A 20280-nucleotide genomic window follows, 5' to 3' on the forward strand; every position below is an offset into this window, starting at 1 on the left:
ATGAATCTGATGTGCTTTCTTGCGGACAGAAAAGCTGTTTCAGGAAACAATTTTAAGAGTTCCATAGTGTAGTGGTTATCACGTTTGCTTAACACGCAGAAGGTCCTGGGTTCAAAACCCAGTGGAACTATGTAGTTGTCTGGTCTTTTATGCATAAATGTACTTTTTCAAACAAGATATTGTGACGGCAACGGAAATCTTGAATTCAGAAATATTGGTTATGGTTTTAGCATTCTTTCAGACAATTTTTTCTTAACCAAATAAAGTAAGATTCTTGTTTGTTCAAGTGTACTTTTTGAAATATATATTATTAAACAGAAAACGTAAGCTCAATTTAAGCAAGATTTCGAGCATACACAAATGAATCTGATGTGCTTTCTTGCGGACAGAAAAGCTGTTTCAGAAAATATTTTTAGGAGTTCCATAGTGTAGTGGTTATCACGTCTGCTTCACAAGCAGAAGGTCCTGGGTTAAAAACCCAGTGGAACTATGTAGTTGTCTCGTCTTTTATGCATAAATGTACTTTTTCAAACAAGATATTGTGACGGCAACGGAAATCTTGAATCCAAAAATATTGGTTATGGTTTTAGAATCCTTTCAGACAATTTTTTCTTTACCAAATAGAGTAAGATTCTTGTTTGTTCAAGTGTACTTTTTGAAATATATATTATTAAACAGAAAAGGTAAGCTCTATTTAAGCAAGATTTCGAGCACACACAAATGAATCTGATGTGCTTTCTTGCGGACAAAAAAGCTGTTTCAGAAAACATTTTTAGGAGTTCCATAGTGTAGTCGTTATCACGTCTAATTAAAACGCAGAAGGTCCTGGGTTCAAAATCCAGTGAATTAATGTAGTTGTCTGGTCTTTTATGCATAAATGTACGTTTTCAATCAAGATATTGTGACGGAAACGGAAATCTTGAATCCAGAAATATTGGTTATGGTTTTAGAATCCTTTAAGACAATTTTTTCTTTACCAAATAGAGTAAGATTCTTGTTTGTTCAAGTGTACTTTTTGAAATATATATTATTAAACAGAAAACGTAAGCTCAATTTTAAAACAAGATATTGTGACGGCAACGGAAATCATGAATCCAGAAATATGGGTTATGGTTTTAGAATCCTTTCATACAATTTTTTCTTTACCTAATAGAGTAAGTTTCTTGTTTGTTCAAGTGTACTTTTTGAAATATATATTATTAAACAGAAAACGTAAGCTCAATTTAAGCATGATTTCGAGCACACACAAATGAATCTGATGTGCTTTCTTGCGGTCAGAAAAGCTGTTTCAGGAACCGATTGTAAGAGTTCCATAGTGTAGTGGTTATCACATCTGCTTAACAAGCAGAAGGTCCGTTGTTCAAAACACAGTGGAACTATGTCGTTGTCTTGTCTTTTATGCATAAATGTACGTTTTCAAACAAGATATTGTGACAGCAACAGAAATCTTGAATCCAGAAATATTGGTTATGATTTTAGAATCCTTTCATACAATATTTTCTTTACCAAATAGAGTAAGTTTCTTGTTTGTTCAAGTGTACTTTTTGAAATATATATTATTAAACAGAAAACGTAAGCTCAATTTAAGCATGATTTCGAGCACACACAAATGAATCTGATGTGCTTTCTTGTGGACAGAAAAGCTGTTTCAGGAAACAATTTTAAGAGTTCCATAGTGTAGTGGTTATCACGTTTGCTTAACACGCAGAAGGTCCTGGGTTCAAAACCCAGTGGAACTATTTAGTTGTCTGGTCTTTTATGCATAAATGTACTTTTTCAAACAAGATATTGTGACGGCAACGGAAATCTTGAATTCAGAAATATGGGCTATGGTTTTAGCATTCTTTCAGACAATTTATTCTTAACCAAATAAAGTAACATTCTTGTTTGTTCAAGTGTACTTTTTGAAATATATATTATTAAACAGAAAACGTAAGCTCAATTTAAGCAAGATTTCGAGCATACACAAATGAATCTGATGTGCTTTCTTGCGGACAGAAAAGCTGTTTCAGAAAATATTTTTAGGAGTTCCATAGTGTAGTGGTTATCACGTCTGCTTAACACGCAGAAGGTCCTGGGTACAAAACCCAGTGGAACTATGTAGTTGTCTGGTCTTTTATGCATAAATGTACGTTTTCAAACAAGTTATTGTGACGGCAATGGAAATCTTGAATTCAGAAATATGGGCTATGATTTTAGCATTCTTTCATACAATTTTTTCTTTACCAAATAGAGTAAGATTCTTGTTTGTTCAAGTGTACTTTTTGAAATATATATTATTAAACAGAAAACGTAAGCTCAATTTAAGCAAGATTTCGAGCACACACAAATGAATCTGATGTGCTTTCTTGCGGACTGATAAGCTGTTTCAGGAAACAATTTTAAGAGTTCCATAGTGTAGTGGTTATCACGTCTGCTTCACAAGCAGAAGGTCCTGGGTTAAAAACCCAGTGGAACTATGTAGTTGTCTCGTCTTTTATGCATAAATGTACTTTTTCAAACAAGATATTGTGACGGCAACGGAAATCTTGAATCCAGAAATATTGGTAATGGTTTTAGAATCCTTTAAGACAATTTTTTCTTTACCAAATAGAGTAAGATTCTTGTTTGTTCAAGTGTACTTTTTGAAATATATATTATTAAACAGATAACGTAAGCTCAATTTAAGCATGATTTCGAGCACACACAAATGAATCTGATGTGCTTTCTTGCGGACAGAAAAGCTGTTTCAGGAAACAATTTTAAAAGTTCCATAGTGTAGTGGTTATCACGTTTGCTTAACACGCAGAAGGTCCTGGGTTCAAAACCCAGTGGAACTATGTAGTTGTCTGGTCTTTTATGCATAAATGTACTTTTTCAAACAAGATATTGTGACGGGAGCGGAAATCTTGAATCCAGAAATATTGGTTATGGTTTTAGAATCCTTTCAGACAAATTTTTCTTTACCAAATAGAGTAAGATTCTTGTTTGTTCAAGTGTAATTTTTGAAATATATATTATTAAACAGAAAAGGTAAGCTCAATTTAAGCAAGATTTCGAGCACACACAAATGAATCTGATCTGCTTTCTTGCGGTCAGAAAAGCTGTTTCATGAACCGATTGTAAGAGTTCCATAGTGTTGTGGTTATCACATCTGCTTAACAAGCAGAAGGTCCGTTGTTCAAAACACAGTGGAACTATGTCGTTGTCTTGTCTTTTATGCATAAATGTACGTTTTCAAACAAGATATTGTGACAGCAACAGAAATCTTGAATCCAGAAATATTGGTTATGATTTTAGAATCCTTTCATACAATTTTCTCTTTACCAAATAGAGTAAGATTCTTGTTTGTTCAAGTGTACTTTTTGAAATATATTTTATTAAACAGAAAACGAAGCTCAATTTAAGCATGATTTTGGGAACACACAAATGAATCTGATGTGCTTTCTTGTGGACAGAAAAGCTGTTTCAGGAAACAATTTTAAGAGTTCCATAGTGTAGTGGTTATCACGTCTGCTTCACAAGCAGATGGTCCTGGGTTAAAAACCCAGTGGAACTATGTAGTTGTCTCGTCTTTTATGCATAAATGTACGTTTTCAAACAAGATATTGTGACGGCAACGGAAATCTTGGATCAAGAAATATTGGTTATGGTTTTAGAATACTTTCAGACAATTTTTTCTTTACCAAATAGAGTAAGATTCTTGTTTGTTCAAGTGTACTTTTTGAAATATATATTATTAAACAGAAAAGGTAAGCTCAATTTAAGCAAGATTTCGAGCATACACAAATGAATCTGATGTGCTTTCTTGCGGACAGAAAAGCTGTTTCAGAAAATATTTTTAGGAGTTCCATAGTGTAGTGGTTATCACGTCTGCTTAACACGCAGAAGGTCCTGGGTACAAAACCCAGTGGAACTATGTAGTTGTCTGGTCTTTTATGCATAAATGTACGTTTTCAAACAAGTTATTGTGACGGCAATGGAAATCTTGAATACAGAAATATGGGCTATGATTTTAGCATTCTTTCATACAATTTTTTCTTTACCAAATAGAGTAAGATTCTTGTTTGTTCAAGTGTACTTTTTGAAATATATATTATTAAACAGAAAACGTAAGCTCAATTTAAGCAAGATTTCGAGCACACACAAATGAATCTGATGTGCTTTCTTGCGGACTGATAAGCTGTCAGGAAACAATTTTAAGAGTTCCATAGTGTAGTGGTTATCACGTCTGCTTCACAAGCAGAAGGTCCTGGGTTAAAAACCCAGTGGAACTATGTTGTTGTCTCGTCTTTTATGCATAAATGTACTTTTTCAAACAAGATATTGTGACGGCAACGGAAATCTTGAATCCAGAAATATGGGTTATGTTTTTAGAATCCTATCATACAATTTTTTCTTTACCTAATAGAGTAAGTTTCTTGTTTGTTCAAGTGTACTTTTTGAAATATATATTATTAAACAGAAAACGTAAGCTCAATTTAAGCATGATTTCGAGCACACACAAATGAATCTGATGTGCTTTCTTGCGGTCAGAAAAGCTGTTTCAGGAACCGATTGTAAGAGTTCCATAGTGTAGTGGTTTATCACATCTGCTTAACAAGCAGAAGGTCCGTTGTTCAAAACACAGTGGAACTATGTCGTTGTCTTGTCTTTTATGCATAAATGTACGTTTTCAAACAAGATATTGTGACAGCAACAGAAATCTTGAATCCAGAAATATTGGTTATGATTTTAGAATCCTTTCATACAATTTTTTCTTTACCAAATAGAGTAAGTTTCTTGTTTGTTCAAGTGTACTTTTTGAAATATATATTATTAAACAGAAAACGTAAGCTCAATTTAAGCATGATTTCGAGCACACATAAATGAATCTGATGTGCTTTCTTGCGGACAGAAAAGCTGTTTCAGGAAACAATTTTAAGAGTTCCATAGTGTAGTGGTTATCACGTTTGCTTAACACGCAGAAGGTCCTGGGTTCAAAACCCAGTGGAACTATGTAGTTGTCTGGTCTTTTATGCATAAATGTACTTTTTCAAACAAGATATTGTGACGGCAACGGAAATCTTGAATTCAGAAATATGGGCTATGGTTTTAGCATTCTTTCAGACAATTTATTCTTAACCAAATAAAGTAACATTCTTGTTTGTTCAAGTGTACTTTTTGAAATATATATTATTAAACAGAAAACGTAAGCTCAATTTAAGCAAGATTTCGAGCATACACAAATGAATCTGATGTGCTTTCTTGCGGACAGAAAAGCTGTTTCAGAAAATATTTTTAGGAGTTCCATAGTGTAGTGGTTATCACGTCTGCTTAACACGCAGAAGGTCCTGGGTACAAAACCCAGTGGAACTATGTAGTTGTCTGGTCTTTTATGCATAAATGTACGTTTTCAAACAAGTTATTGTGACGGCAATGGAAATCTTGAATTCAGAAATATGGGCTATGATTTTAGCATTCTTTCATACAATTTTTTCTTTACCAAATAGAGTAAGATTCTTGTTTGTTCAAGTGTACTTTTTGAAATATATATTATTAAACAGAAAACGTAAGCTCAATTTAAGCAAGATTTCGAGCACACACAAATGAATCTGATGTGCTTTCTTGCGGACTGATAAGCTGTGTCAGGAAACAATTTTAAGAGTTCCATAGTGTAGTGGTTATCACGTCTGCTTCACAAGCAGAAGGTCCTGGGTTAAAAACCCAGTGGAACTATGTAGTTGTCTCGTCTTTTATGCATAAATGTACTTTTTCAAACAAGATATTGTGACGGCAACGGAAATCTTGAATCCAGAAATATGGGTTATGGTTTTAGAATCCTTTCATACAATTTTTTCTTTACCTAATAGAGTAAGTTTCTTGTTTGTTCAAGTGTACTTTTTGAAATATATATTATTAAACAGAAAACGTAAGCTCAATTTAAGCATGATTTCGAGCACACACAAATGAATCTGATGTGCTTTCTTGCGGTCAGAAAAGCTGTTTCAGGAACCGATTGTAAGAGTTCCATAGTGTAGTGGTTATCACATCTGCTTAACAAGCAGAAGGTCCGTTGTTCAAAACACAGTGGAACTATGTCGTTGTCTTGTCTTTTATGCATAAATGTACGTTTTCAAACAAGATATTGTGACAGCAACAGAAATCTTGAATCCAGAAATATTGGTTATGATTTTAGAATCCTTTCATACAATTTTTTCTTTACCAAATAGAGTAAGTTTCTTGTTTGTTCAAGTGTACTTTTTGAAATATATATTATTAAACAGAAAACGTAAGCTCAATTTAAGCATGATTTCGAGCACACATAAATGAATCTGATGTGCTTTCTTGCGGACAGAAAAGCTGTTTCAGGAAACAATTTTAAGAGTTCCATAGTGTAGTGGTTATCACGTTTGCTTAACACGCAGAAGGTCCTGGGTTCAAAACCCAGTGGAACTATGTAGTTGTCTGGTCTTTTATGCATAAATGTACTTTTTCAAACAAGATATTGTGACGGCAACGGAAATCTTGAATTCAGAAATATGGGCTATGGTTTTAGCATTCTTTCAGACAATTTATTCTTAACCAAATAAAGTAACATTCTTGTTTGTTCAAGTGTACTTTTTGAAATATATATTATTAAACAGAAAACGTAAGTTCAATTTAAGCAAGATTTCGAGCATACACAAATGAATCTGATGTGCTTTCTTGCGGACAGAAAAGCTGTTTCAGAAAATATTTTTAGGAGTTCCATAGTGTAGTGGTTATCACGTCTGCTTAACACGCAGAAGGTCCTGGGTACAAAACCCAGTGGAACTATGTAGTTGTCTGGTCTTTTATGCATAAATGTACGTTTTCAAACAAGTTATTGTGACGGCAATGGAAATCTTGAATTCAGAAATATGGGCTATGATTTTAGCATTCTTTCATACAATTTTTTCTTTACCAAATAGAGTAAGATTCTTGTTTGTTCAAGTGTACTTTTTGAAATATATATTATTAAACAGAAAACGTAAGCTCAATTTAAGCAAGATTTCGAGCACACACAAATGAATCTGATGTGCTTTCTTGCGGACTGATAAGCTGTTTCAGGAAACAATTTTAAGAGTTCCATAGTATAGTGGTTATCACGTCTGCTTCACAAGCAGAAGGTCCTGGGTTAAAAACCCAGTGGAACTATGTAGTTGTCTCGTCTTTTATGCATAAATGTACTTTTTCAAACAAGATATTGTGACGGCAACGGAAATCTTGAATCCAGAAATATTGGTTATGGTTTTAGAATCCTTTCAGACAATTTTTTCTTTACCAAATAGAGTAAGATTCTTGTTTGTTCAAGTGTACTTTTTGAAATATATATTATTAAACAGAAAAGGTAAGCTCAATTTAAGCAAGATTTCGAGCACACACAAATGAATCTGATGTGCTTTTTGCGGACAAAAAAGCTGTTTCAGAAAACATTTTTAGGAGTTCCATAGTGTAGTCGTTATCACGTCTAATTAAAACGCAGAAGGTCCTGGGTTCAAAATCCAGTGGAATTATGTAGTTGTCTGGTCTTTTATGCATAAATGTACGTTTTCAATCAAGATATTGTGACGGAAACGGAAATCTTGAATCCAGAAATATTGGTTATGGTTTTAGAATCCTTTAAGACAATTTTTTCTTTACCAAATAGAGTAAGATTCTTGTTTGTTCAAGTGTACTTTTTGAAATATATATTATTAAACAGAAAACGTAAGCTCAATTTAAGCATGATTTCGAGCACACACAAATGAATCTGATGTGCTTTCTTGCGGACAGAAAAGCTGTTTCAGGAAACAATTTTAAGAGTTCCATAGTGTAGTGGTTATCACGTTTGCTTAACACGCAGAAGGTCCTGGGTTCAAAACCCAGTGGAACTATGTAGTTGTCTGGTCTTTTATGCATAAATGTACTTTTTCAAACAAGATATTGTGACGGGAGCGGAAATCTTGAATCCAGAAATATTGGTTATGGTTTTAGAATCCTTTCAGACAAATTTTTCTTTACCAAATAGAGTAAGATTCTTGTTTGTTCAAGTGTAATTTTTGAAATATATATTATTAAACAGAAAAGGTAAGCTCAATTTAAGCAAGATTTCGAGCACACACAAATGAATCTGATCTGCTTTCTTGCGGTCAGAAAAGCTGTTTCATGAACCGATTTTAAGAGTTCCATAGTGTTGTGGTTATCACATCTGCTTAACAAGCAGAAGGTCCGTTGTTCAAAACACAGTGGAACTATGTCGTTGTCTTGTCTTTTATGCATAAATGTACGTTTTCAAACAAGATATTGTGACAGCAACAGAAATCTTGAATCCAGAAATATTGGTTATGATTTTAGAATCCTTTCATACAATTTTCTCTTTACCAAATAGAGTAAGTTTCTTGTTTGTTCAAGTGTACTTTTTGAAATATATTTTATTAAACAGAAAACGAAGCTCAATTTAAGCATGATTTTGGGAACACACAAATGAATCTGATGTGCTTTCTTGTGGACAGAAAAGCTGTTTCAGGAAACAATTTTAAGAGTTCCATAGTGTAGTGGTTATCACGTCTGCTTCACAAGCAGATGGTCCTGGGTTAAAAACCCAGTGGAACTATGTAGTTGTCTCGTCTTTTATGCATAAATGTACGTTTTCAAACAAGATATTGTGATGGCAACGGAAATCTTGAATCCAGAAATATTGGTTATGGTTTTAGAATACTTTCAGACAATTTTATCTTTACCAAATAGAGTAAGATTCTTGTTTGTTCAAGTGTACTTTTTGAAATATATATTATTAAACAGAAAAGGTAAGCTCAATTTAAGCAAGATTTCGAGCATACACAAATGAATCTGATGTGCTTTCTTGCGGACAGAAAAGCTGTTTCAGAAAATATTTTTAGGAGTTCCATAGTGTAGTGGTTATCACGTCTGCTTAACACGCAGAAGGTCCTGGGTACAAAACCCAGTGGAACTATGTAGTTGTCTGGTCTTTTATGCATAAATGTACGTTTTCAAACAAGTTATTGTGACGGCAATGGAAATCTTGAATTCAGAAATATGGGCTATGATTTTAGCATTCTTTCATACAATTTTTTCTTTACCAAATAGAGTAAGATTCTTGTTTGTTCAAGTGTACTTTTTGAAATATATATTATTAAACAGAAAACGTAAGCTCAATTTAAGCAAGATTTCGAGCACACACAAATGAATCTGATGTGCTTTCTTGCGGACTGATAAGCTGTGTCAGGAAACAATTTTAAGAGTTCCATAGTGTAGTGGTTATCACGTCTGCTTCACAAGCAGAAGGTCCTGGGTTAAAAACCCAGTGGAACTATGTAGTTGTCTCGTCTTTTATGCATAAATGTACTTTTTCAAACAAGATATTGTGACGGCAACGGAAATCTTGAATCCAGAAATATGGGTTATGGTTTTAGAATCCTTTCATACAATTTTTTCTTTACCTAATAGAGTAAGTTTCTTGTTTGTTCAAGTGTACTTTTTGAAATATATATTATTAAACAGAAAACGTAAGCTCAATTTAAGCATGATTTCGAGCACACACAAATGAATCTGATGTGCTTTCTTGCGGTCAGAAAAGCTGTTTCAGGAACCGATTGTAAGAGTACCATAGTGTAGTGGTTATCACATCTGCTTAATAAGCAGAAGGTCCGTTGTTCAAAACACAGTGGAACTATGTCGTTGTCTTGTCTTTTATGCATAAATGTACGTTTTCTTACAAGATATTGTGACAGCAACAGAAATCTTGAATCCAGAAATATTGGTTATGATTTTAGAATCCTTTCATACAATTTTTTCTTTACCAAATAGAGTAAGTTTCTTGTTTGTTCAAGTGTACTTATTGAAATATATATTATTAAACAGAAAACGTAAGCTCAATTTAAGCATGATTTCGAGCACACACAAATGAATCTGATGTGCTTTCTTGCGGACAGAAAAGCTGTTTCAGGAAACAATTTTAAGAGTTCCATAGTATAGTGGTTATCACGTTTGCTTAACACGCAGAAGGTCCTGGGTTCAAAACCCAGTGGAACTATGTAGTTGTCTGGTCTTTTATGCATAAATGTACTTTTTCAAACAAGATATTGTGACGGCAACGGAAATCTTGAATTCAGAAATATGGGCTATGGTTTTAGCATTCTTTCAGACAATTTATTCTTAACCAAATAAAGTAACATTCTTGTTTGTTCAAGTGTACTTTTTGAAATATATATTATTAAACAGAAAACGTAAGCTCAATTTAAGCAAGATTTCGAGCATACACAAATGAATCTGATGTGCTTTCTTGCGGACAGAAAAGCTGTTTCAGAAAATATTTTTAGGAGTTCCATAGTGTAGTGGTTATCACGTCTGCTTAACACGCAGAAGGTCCTGGGTACAAAACCCAGTGGAACTATGTAGTTGTCTGGTCTTTTATGCATAAATGTACGTTTTCAAACAAGTTATTGTGACGGCAATGGAAATCTTGAATTCAGAAATATGGGCTATGATTTTAGCATTCTTTCATACAATTTTTTCTTTACCAAATAGAGTAAGATTCTTGTTTGTTCAAGTGTACTTTTTGAAATATATATTATTAAACAGAAAAAGTAAGCTCAATTTAAGCAAGATTTCGAGCACACACAAATGAATCTGATGTGCTTTCTTGCGGGCAAAAAAGCTGTTTCAGAAAACATTTTTAGGAGTTCCATAGTGTAGTCGTTATCACGTCTAATTAAAACGCAGAAGGTCCTGGGTTCAAAATCCAGTGGAATTATGTAGTTGTCTGGTCTTTTATGCATAAATGTACGTTTTCAATCAAGATATTGTGACGGAAACGGAAATCTTGAATCCAGAAATATTGGTTATGGTTTTAGAATCCTTTAAGACAATTTTTTCTTTACCAAATAGAGTAAGATTCTTGTTTGTTCAAGTGTACTTTTTGAAATATATATTATTAAACAGAAAAGGTAAGCTCAATTTAAGCAAGATTTCGAGCACACACAAATGAATCTGATGTGCTTTCTTGCGGACAGAAAAGCTGTTTCAGGAACCGATTGTAAGAGTTCCATAGTGTAGTGGTTATCACATCTGCTTAACAAGCAGAAGGTCCGTTGTTCAAAACACAGTGGAACTATGTCGTTGTCTTGTCTTTTATGCATAAATGTACGTTTTCAAACAAGATATTGTGACGGCAACAGAAATCTTGAATCCAGAAATATTGGTTATGATTTTAGAATCCTTTCATACAATTTTCTCTTTACCAAATAGAATAAGATTCTTGTTTGTTCAAGTGTACTTTTTGAAATATATTTTATTAAACAGAAAACGAAGCTCAATTTAAGCATGATTTTGGGAACACACAAATGAATCTGATGTGCTTTCTTGTGGACAGAAAAGCTGTTTCAGGAAACAATTTTAAGAGTTCCATAGTGTAGTGGTTATCACGTCTGCTTCACAAGCAGAAGGTTCTGGGTTCAAAACCCAGTGGAACTATGAAGTTGTCTGGTCTTTAATGCATAAATGTACATTTTAAACAAGATATTGTGACGGCTACGGAAAACTTGAATCCAGAAATATTGATTATGGTTTTAGTATCCTTTCAGACAATTTTTTCTTTACCAAACAGTGTAAGATTCTTGTTTGTTCAAGTGTACTTTTTGAAATATATATTATTAAACAGAAAACGTAAGCTCAATTTAAGCATGATTTCGAGCACACACAAATTAATCTGATGTGCTTTCTTGCGGACAGAAAAGCTGTTTCAGGAAACAATTTTAAGAGTTCCATAGTGTAGTGGTTATCACGTTTGCTTAACACGCAGAAGGTCCTGGGTTCAAAACCCAGAGGAACTATGTAGTTGTCTGGTCTTTTATGCATAAATGTACTTTTTCAAACAAGATATTGTGACGGCAACGGAAATCTTGAATTCAGAAATATTGGTTATGGTTTTAGCATTCTTTCAGACAATTTTTTCTTAACCAAATAAAGTAAGATTCTTGTTTGTTCAAGTGTACTTTTTGAAATATATATTATTAAACAGAAAACGTAAGCTCAATTTAAGCAAGATTTCGAGCATACACAAATGAATCTGATGTGCTTTCTTGCGGACAGAAAAGCTGTTTCAGAAAATATTTTTAGGAGTTCCATAGTGTAGTGGTTATCACGTCTGCTTCACAAGCAGAAGGTCCTGGGTTAAAAACCCAGTGGAACTATGTAGTTGTCTCGTCTTTTATGCATAAATGTACTTTTTCAAACAAGATATTGTGACGGCAACGGAAATCTTGAATCCAGAAATATTGGTTATGGTTTTAGAATCCTTTCAGACAATTTTTTCTTTACCAAATAGAGTAAGATTCTTGTTTGTTCAAGTGTACTTTTTGAAATATATATTATTAAACAGAAAAGGTAAGCTCTATTTAAGCAAGATTTCGAGCACACACAAATGAATCTGATGTGCTTTCTTGCGGACAAAAAAGCTGTTTCAGAAAACATTTTTAGGAGTTCCATAGTGTAGTCGTTATCACGTCTAATTAAAACGCAGAAGGTCCTGGGTTCAAAATCCAGTGAAATTATGTAGTTGTCTGGTCTTTTATGCATAAATGTACGTTTTCAATCAAGATATTGTGACGGAAACGGAAATCTTGAATCCAGAAATATTGGTTATGGTTTTAGAATCCTTTAAGACAATTTTTTCTTTACCAAATAGAGTAAGATTCTTGTTTGTTCAAGTGTACTTTTTGAAATATATATTATTAAACAGAAAACGTAAGCTCAATTTTAAAACAAGATATTGTGACGGCAACGGAAATCATGAATCCAGAAATATGGGTTATGGTTTTAGAATCCTTTCATACAATTTTTTCTTTACCTAATAGAGTAAGTTTCTTGTTTGTTCAAGTGTACTTTTTGAAATATATATTATTAAACAGAAAACGTAAGCTCAATTTAAGCATGATTTCGAGCACACACAAATGAATCTGATGTGCTTTCTTGCGGTCAGAAAAGCTGTTTCAGGAACCGATTGTAAGAGTTCCATAGTGTAGTGGTTATCACATCTGCTTAACAAGCAGAAGGTCCGTTGTTCAAAACACAGTGGAACTATGTCGTTGTCTTGTCTTTTATGCATAAATGTACGTTTTCAAACAAGATATTGTGACAGCAACAGAAATCTTGAATCCAGAAATATTGGTTATGATTTTAGAATCCTTTCATACAATTTTTTCTTTACCAAATAGAGTAAGTTTCTTGTTTGTTCAAGTGTACTTTTTGAAATATATATTATTAAACAGAAAACGTAAGCTCAATTTAAGCATGATTTCGAGCACACACAAATGAATCTGATGTGCTTTCTTGCGGACAGAAAAGCTGTTTCAGGAAACAATTTTAAGAGTTCCATAGTGTAGTGGTTATCACGTTTGCTTAACACGCAGAAGGTCCTGGGTTCAAAACCCAGTGGAACTATGTAGTTGTCTGGTCTTTTATGCATAAATGTACGTTTTCAAACAAGTTATTGTGACGGCAATGGAAATCTTGAATTCAGAAATATGGGCTATGATTTTAGCATTCTTTCATACAATTTTTTCTTTACCAAATAGAGTAAGATTCTTGTTTGTTCAAGTGTACTTTTTGAAATATATATTATTAAACAGAAAACGTAAGCTCAATTTAAGCAAGATTTCGAGCACACACAAATGAATCTGATGTGCTTTCTTGCGGACTGATAAGCTGTGTCAGGAAACAATTTTAACAGTTCCATAGTGTAGTGGTTATCACGTCTGCTTCACAAGCAGAAGGTCCTGGGTTAAAAACCCAGTGGAACTATGTAGTTGTCTCGTCTTTTATGCATAAATGTACTTTTTCAAACAAGATATTGTGACGGCAACGGAAATCTTGAATCCAGAAATATTGGTTATGGTTTTAGAATCCTTTCAGACAATTTTTTCTTTACCAAATAGAGTAAGATTCTTGTTTGTTCAAGTGTACTTTTTGAAATATATATTATTAAACAGAAAAGGTAAGCTCAATTTAAGCAAGATTTCGAGCACACACAAATGAATCTGATGTGCTTTCTTGCGGACAAAAAAGCTGTTTCAGAAAACATTTTTAGGAGTTCCATAGTGTAGTCGTTATCACGTCTAATTAAAACGCAGAAGGTCCTGGGTTCAAAATCCAGTGGAATTATGTAGTTGTCTGGTCTTTTATGCATAAATGTACGTTTTCAATCAAGATATTGTGACGGAAACGGAAATCTTGAATCCAGAAATATTGGTTATGGTTTTAGAATCCTTTAAGACAATTTTTTCTTTACCAAATAGAGTAAGATTCTTGTTTGTTCAAGTGTACTTTTTGAAATATATATTATTAAACAGAAAACGTAAGCTCAATTTAAGCATGATTTCGAGCACACACAAATGAATCTGATGTGCTTTCTTGCGGACAGAAAAGCTGTTTCAGGAAACAATTTTAAGAGTTCCATAGTGTAGTGGTTATCACGTTTGCTTAACACGCAGAAGGTCCTGGGTTCAAAACCCAGTGGAACTATGTAGTTGTCTGGTCTTTTATGCATAAATGTACTTTTTCAAACAAGATATTGTGACGGGAGCGGAAATCTTGAATCCAGAAATATTGGTTATGGTTTTAGAATCCTTTCAGACAAATTTTTCTTTACCAAATAGAGTAAGATTCTTGTTTGTTCAAGTGTAATTTTTGAAATATATATTATTAAACAGAAAAGGTAAGCTCAATTTAAGCAAGATTTCGAGCACACACAAATTAATCTGATCTGCTTTCTTGCGGTCAGAAAAGCTGTTTCATGAACCGATTGTAAGAGTTCCATAGTGTTGTGGTTATCACATCTGCTTAACAAGCAGAAGGTCCGTTGTTCAAAACACAGTGGAACTATGTCGTTGTCTTGTCTTTAATGCATAAATGTACGTTTTCAAACAAGATATTGTGACAGCAACAGAAATCTTGAATCCAGAAATATTGGTTATGATTTTAGAATCCTTTCATACAATTTTCTCTTTACCAAATAGAGTAAGATTCTTGTTTGTTCAAGTGTACTTTTTGAAATATATTTTATTAAACAGAAAACGAAGCTCAATTTAAGCATGATTTTGGGAACACACAAATGAATCTGATGTGCTTTCTTGTGGACCGAAAAGCTGTTTCAGGAAACAATTTTAAGAGTTCCATAGTGTAGTGGTTATCACGTCTGCTTCACAAGCAGATGGTCCTGGGTTAAAAACCCAGTGGAACTATGTAGTTGTCTGGTCTTTAATGCATAAATGTACATTTTCAAACAAGATATTGTGACGGCAACGGAAATCTTGAATCCAGAAATATTGGTTATGGTTTTAGAATCCTTTCAGACAATTTTTTCTTTACCAAATAGAGTAAGATTCTTGTTTGTTCAAGTGTACTTTTTGAAATATATATTATTAAACAGAAAACGTAAGCTCAATTTAAGCAAGATTTCGAGCATACACAAATGAATCTGATGTGCTTTCTTGCGGACAGAAAAGCTGTTTCAGAAAATATTTTTAGGAGTTCCATAGTGTAGTGGTTATCACGTCTGCTTCACAAGCAGAAGGTCCTGGGTTAAAAACCCAGTGGAACTATGTAGTTGTCTCGTCTTTTATGCATAAATGTACTTTTTCAAACAAGATATTGTGACGGCAACGGAAATCTTGAATCCAGAAATATTGGTTATGGTTTTAGAATCCTTTCAGACAATTTTTTCTTTACCAAATAGAGTAAGATTCTTGTTTGTTCAAGTGTACTTTTTGAAATATATATTATTAAACAGAAAAGGTAAGCTCTATTTAAGCAAGATTTCGAGCACACACAAATGAATCTGATGTGCTTTCTTGCGGACAAAAAAGCTGTTTCAGAAAACATTTTTAGGAGTTCCATAGTGTAGTCGTTATCACGTCTAATTAAAACGCAGAAGGTCCTGGGTTCAAAATCCAGTGAAATTATGTAGTTGTCTGGTCTTTTATGCATAAATGTACGTTTTCAATCAAGATATTGTGACGGAAACGGAAATCTTGAATCCAGAAATATTGGTTATGGTTTTAGAATCCTTTAAGACAATTTTTTCTTTACCAAATAGAGTAAGATTCTTGTTTGTTCAAGTGTACTTTTTGAAATATATATTATTAAACAGAAAACGTAAGCTCAATTTTAAAACAAGATATTGTGACGGCAACGGAAATCATGAATCCAGAAATATGGGTTATGGTTTTAGAATCCTTTCATACAATTTTTTCTTTACCTAATAGAGTAAGTTTCTTGTTTGTTCAAGTGTACTTTTTGAAATATATATTATTAAACAGAAAACGTAAGCTCAATTTAAGCATGATTTCGAGCACACACAAATGAATCTGATGTGCTTTCTTGCGGTCAGAAAAGCTGTTTCAGGAACCGATTGTAAGAGTTCCATAGTGTAGTGGTTATCACATCTGCTTAACAAGCAGAAGGTCCGTTGTTCAAAACACAGTGGAACTATGTCGTTGTCTTGTCTTTTATGCATAAATGTACGTTTTCAAACAAGATATTGTGACAGCAACAGAAATCTTGAATCCAGAAATATTGGTTATGATTTTAGAATCCTTTCATACAATTTTTTCTTTACCAAATAGAGTAAGTTTCTTGTTTGTTCAAGTGTACTTTTTGAAATATATATTATTAAACAGAAAACGTAAGCTCAATTTAAGCATGATTTCGAGCACACACAAATGAATCTGATGTGCTTTCTTGCGGACAGAAAAGCTGTTTCAGGAAACAATTTTAAGAGTTCCATAGTGTAGTGGTTATCACGTTTGCTTAACACGCAGAAGGTCCTGGGTTCAAAACCCAGTGGAACTATGTAGTTGTCTGGTCTTTTATGCATAAATGTACGTTTTCAAACAAGTTATTGTGACGGCAATGGAAATCTTGAATTCAGAAATATGGGCTATGATTTTAGCATTCTTTCATACAATTTTTTCTTTACCAAATAGAGTAAGGTTCTTGTTTGTTCAAGTGTACTTTTTGAAATATATATTATTAAACAGAAAACGTAAGCTCAATTTAAGCAAGATTTCGAGCACACACAAATGAATCTGATGTGCTTTCTTGCGGACTGATAAGCTGTGTCAGGAAACAATTTTAAGAGTTCCATAGTGTAGTGGTTATCACGTCTGCTTCACAAGCAGAAGGTCCTGGGTTAAAAACCCAGTGGAACTATGTAGTTGTCTCGTCTTTTATGCATAAATGTACTTTTTCAAACAAGATATTGTGACGGCAACGGAAATCTTGAATCCAGAAATATTGGTTATGGTTTTAGAATCCTTTCAGACAATTTTTTCTTTACCAAATAGAGTAAGATTCTTGTTTGTTCAAGTGTACTTTTTGAAATATATATTATTAAACAGAAAAGGTAAGCTCAATTTAAGCAAGATTTCGAGCACACACAAATGAATCTGATGTGCTTTCTTGCGGACAAAAAAGCTGTTTCAGAAAACATTTTTAGGAGTTCCATAGTGTAGTCGTTATCACGTCTAATTAAAACGCAGAAGGTCCTGGGTTCAAAATCCAGTGGAATTATGTAGTTGTCTGGTCTTTTATGCATAAATGTACGTTTTCAATCAAGATATTGTGACGGAAACGGAAATCTTGAATCCAGAAATATTGGTTATGGTTTTAGAATCCTTTAAGACAATTTTTTCTTTACCAAATAGAGTAAGATTCTTGTTTGTTCAAGTGTACTTTTTGAAATATATATTATTAAACAGAAAACGTAAGCTCAATTTAAGCATGATTTCGAGCACACACAAATGAATCTGATGTGCTTTCTTGCGGACAGAAAAGCTGTTTCAGGAAACAATTTTAAGAGTTCCATAGTGTAGTGGTTATCACGTTTGCTTAACACGCAGAAGGTCCTGGGTTCAAAACCCAGTGGAACTATGTAGTTGTCTGGTCTTTTATGCATAAATGTACTTTTTCAAACAAGATATTGTGACGGGAGCGGAAATCTTGAATCCAGAAATATTGGTTATGGTTTTAGAATCCTTTCAGACAAATTTTTCTTTACCAAATAGAGTAAGATTCTTGTTTGTTCAAGTGTAATTTTTGAAATATATATTATTAAACAGAAAAGGTAAGCTCAATTTAAGCAAGATTTCGAGCACACACAAATTAATCTGATCTGCTTTCTTGCGGTCAGAAAAGCTGTTTCATGAACCGATTGTAAGAGTTCCATAGTGTTGTGGTTATCACATCTGCTTAACAAGCAGAAGGTCCGTTGTTCAAAACACAGTGGAACTATGTCGTTGTCTTGTCTTTAATGCATAAATGTACGTTTTCAAACAAGATATTGTGACAGCAACAGAAATCTTGAATCCAGAAATATTGGTTATGATTTTAGAATCCTTTCATACAATTTTCTCTTTACCAAATAGAGTAAGATTCTTGTTTGTTCAAGTGTACTTTTTGAAATATATTTTATTAAACAGAAAACGAAGCTCAATTTAAGCATGATTTTGGGAACACACAAATGAATCTGATGTGCTTTCTTGTGGACAGAAAAGCTGTTTCAGGAAACAATTTTAAGAGTTCCATAGTGTAGTGGTTATCACGTCTGCTTCACAAGCAGATGGTCCTGGGTTAAAAACCCAGTGGAACTATGTAGTTGTCTCGTCTTTTATGCATAAATGTACGTTTTCAAACAAGATATTGTGACGGCAACGGAAATCTTGAATCCAGAAATATTGGTTATGGTTTTAGAATACTTTCAGACAATTTTTTCTTTACCAAATAGAGTAAGATTCTTGTTTGTTCAAGTGTACTTTTTGAAATATATATTATTAAACAGAAAAGGTAAGCTCAATTTAAGCAAGATTTCGAGCACACACAAATGAATCTGATGTGCTTTCTTGCGGACAGAAAAGCTGTTTCAGAAAACATTTTTAGGAGTTCCATAGTGTAGTCGTTATCACGTCTAATTAAAACGCAGAAGGTCCTGGGTTCAAAATCCAGTGGAATTATGTAGTTGTCTGGTCTTTTATGCATAAATGTACGTTTTCAATCAAGATATTGTGACGGAAACGGAAATCTTGAATCCAGAAATATTGGTTATGGTTTTCGAGTCCTTTAAGACAATTTTTTCTTTACCAAATAGAGTAAGATTCTTGTTTGTTCAAGTACACTTTTTAAAATATATATTATTAAACAGAAAACGTAAGCTCAGTTTTCAAACAAGATATTGTGACGGCAACGGAAATCATGAATCCAGAAATATGGGTTATGGTTTTAGCATCCTTTCATACAATTTTTTCTTTACCAAATAGAGTAAGATTCTTGTTTGTTCAAGTGTACTTTTTGAAATATGTATTATTAAACAGAAAACGTGAGGGGCGCATGCGCGACGGCAACGGAGATGGCAGCATAGGAATCTAGCTCCGTGCCGCGCGACACATAAAACAACTTAAAAACACCCAAATAATAAAGATCTTTACAATAATCAGTGCCAGCAGCCTGTCTGAACATCCCAGGATGGCACCGAAGAAACCGGGGGCGCAGAAAAAACCGAAAACGGTTGATGTAAGGAATTACTTTGGCGGCGCTAGCACAAGCGGGAGCAGAGAAGAAATGGCGCCAACTTCAACCCCCGGCACAGATAATGAAACGGAAGGTGAGGATGACTCCCCCAGCGACCATGCACTATTACCAGTCAGAAGGTGCGATTTTGAGAGGTTATATAATGACCTTAAATCGCTCCTGCAAGCGGACATAAAAGAAATTAAACGGGATGTGGGGAAGCTGGGCACCAGAACTGATGACTTGGAACGGAAGGTGGACCAGACCATAAAGGCAGTACAAAGGACTGACAAAAAATCGGGGGACTTACAGAAACAAATCGACGAGCTGCGGGAGAGACAGGAAGATGCTGAGAACCGGGATAGAAGGAACAATCTACGGATCCGGGGAGTCTCAGAGGGGATAGAGGATTGCAATGACTATGTCACCCGCTGGATTGAGACCCTTCTCCCCGACCTAAACAAGGAGGCCCGGGCAATGGACAGATGCCACAGAGCCCTCCGGGCTTGTCTAGTACATAATGAGCAGCCCAGAGACATTATAATTAGGTTACACTACTTCACCACGAAGGAAGCTATCCTACGACTGACGAGGCCCCTGCCATCTGTGGACTTTGAGGGGAACAGGATGCTGATCTTCCAAGATCTATCCCCAGCCACGCTTCTCAGGCGCCGCGGCCTGTTCCCCATTACAAGGGCCCTCAGGGAGCAGAATGTGCGGTACAGGTGGACCTTTCCG

At 34.2% G+C, this 20280-nt stretch overlaps 14 non-coding genes across 14 annotated transcripts; all 14 read left to right on the plus strand.

Annotated features, from left to right (window-relative positions):
* The first annotated feature begins 417 nt into the window (after positions 1-417).
* Positions 418-490, plus strand: TRNAV-CAC (transfer RNA valine (anticodon CAC)). The gene has a single exon. It is a non-coding gene; the product is annotated as a tRNA-Val (tRNA).
* A 1896-nt stretch (positions 491-2386) lies between these two features.
* TRNAV-CAC (transfer RNA valine (anticodon CAC)) lies at positions 2387-2459 on the plus strand. Its single transcript has one exon. It is a non-coding gene; the product is annotated as a tRNA-Val (tRNA).
* A 1006-nt stretch (positions 2460-3465) lies between these two features.
* On the plus strand, positions 3466-3538 carry TRNAV-CAC (transfer RNA valine (anticodon CAC)). The gene has a single exon. It is a non-coding gene; the product is annotated as a tRNA-Val (tRNA).
* A 645-nt stretch (positions 3539-4183) lies between these two features.
* On the plus strand, positions 4184-4256 carry TRNAV-CAC (transfer RNA valine (anticodon CAC)). Its single transcript has one exon. It is a non-coding gene; the product is annotated as a tRNA-Val (tRNA).
* A 1368-nt stretch (positions 4257-5624) lies between these two features.
* Positions 5625-5697, plus strand: TRNAV-CAC (transfer RNA valine (anticodon CAC)). Its single transcript has one exon. It is a non-coding gene; the product is annotated as a tRNA-Val (tRNA).
* Positions 5698-8502: 2805 nt separating this feature from the next.
* On the plus strand, positions 8503-8575 carry TRNAV-CAC (transfer RNA valine (anticodon CAC)). Its single transcript has one exon. It is a non-coding gene; the product is annotated as a tRNA-Val (tRNA).
* Positions 8576-9222: 647 nt separating this feature from the next.
* TRNAV-CAC (transfer RNA valine (anticodon CAC)) lies at positions 9223-9295 on the plus strand. The gene has a single exon. It is a non-coding gene; the product is annotated as a tRNA-Val (tRNA).
* Positions 9296-11381: 2086 nt separating this feature from the next.
* TRNAV-CAC (transfer RNA valine (anticodon CAC)) lies at positions 11382-11454 on the plus strand. The gene has a single exon. It is a non-coding gene; the product is annotated as a tRNA-Val (tRNA).
* A 646-nt stretch (positions 11455-12100) lies between these two features.
* Positions 12101-12173, plus strand: TRNAV-CAC (transfer RNA valine (anticodon CAC)). Its single transcript has one exon. It is a non-coding gene; the product is annotated as a tRNA-Val (tRNA).
* Positions 12174-13709: 1536 nt separating this feature from the next.
* TRNAV-CAC (transfer RNA valine (anticodon CAC)) lies at positions 13710-13782 on the plus strand. The gene has a single exon. It is a non-coding gene; the product is annotated as a tRNA-Val (tRNA).
* A 1366-nt stretch (positions 13783-15148) lies between these two features.
* Positions 15149-15221, plus strand: TRNAV-CAC (transfer RNA valine (anticodon CAC)). Its single transcript has one exon. It is a non-coding gene; the product is annotated as a tRNA-Val (tRNA).
* Positions 15222-15508: 287 nt separating this feature from the next.
* On the plus strand, positions 15509-15581 carry TRNAV-CAC (transfer RNA valine (anticodon CAC)). Its single transcript has one exon. It is a non-coding gene; the product is annotated as a tRNA-Val (tRNA).
* Positions 15582-17117: 1536 nt separating this feature from the next.
* On the plus strand, positions 17118-17190 carry TRNAV-CAC (transfer RNA valine (anticodon CAC)). Its single transcript has one exon. It is a non-coding gene; the product is annotated as a tRNA-Val (tRNA).
* A 1366-nt stretch (positions 17191-18556) lies between these two features.
* On the plus strand, positions 18557-18629 carry TRNAV-CAC (transfer RNA valine (anticodon CAC)). The gene has a single exon. It is a non-coding gene; the product is annotated as a tRNA-Val (tRNA).
* Positions 18630-20280: the final 1651 nt, after the last annotated feature.

The sequence above is a fragment of the Ascaphus truei genome, chromosome 18 (assembly GCF_040206685.1).
Source record: "Ascaphus truei isolate aAscTru1 chromosome 18, aAscTru1.hap1, whole genome shotgun sequence".
Lineage (NCBI taxonomy): Eukaryota > Metazoa > Chordata > Amphibia > Anura > Ascaphidae > Ascaphus > Ascaphus truei.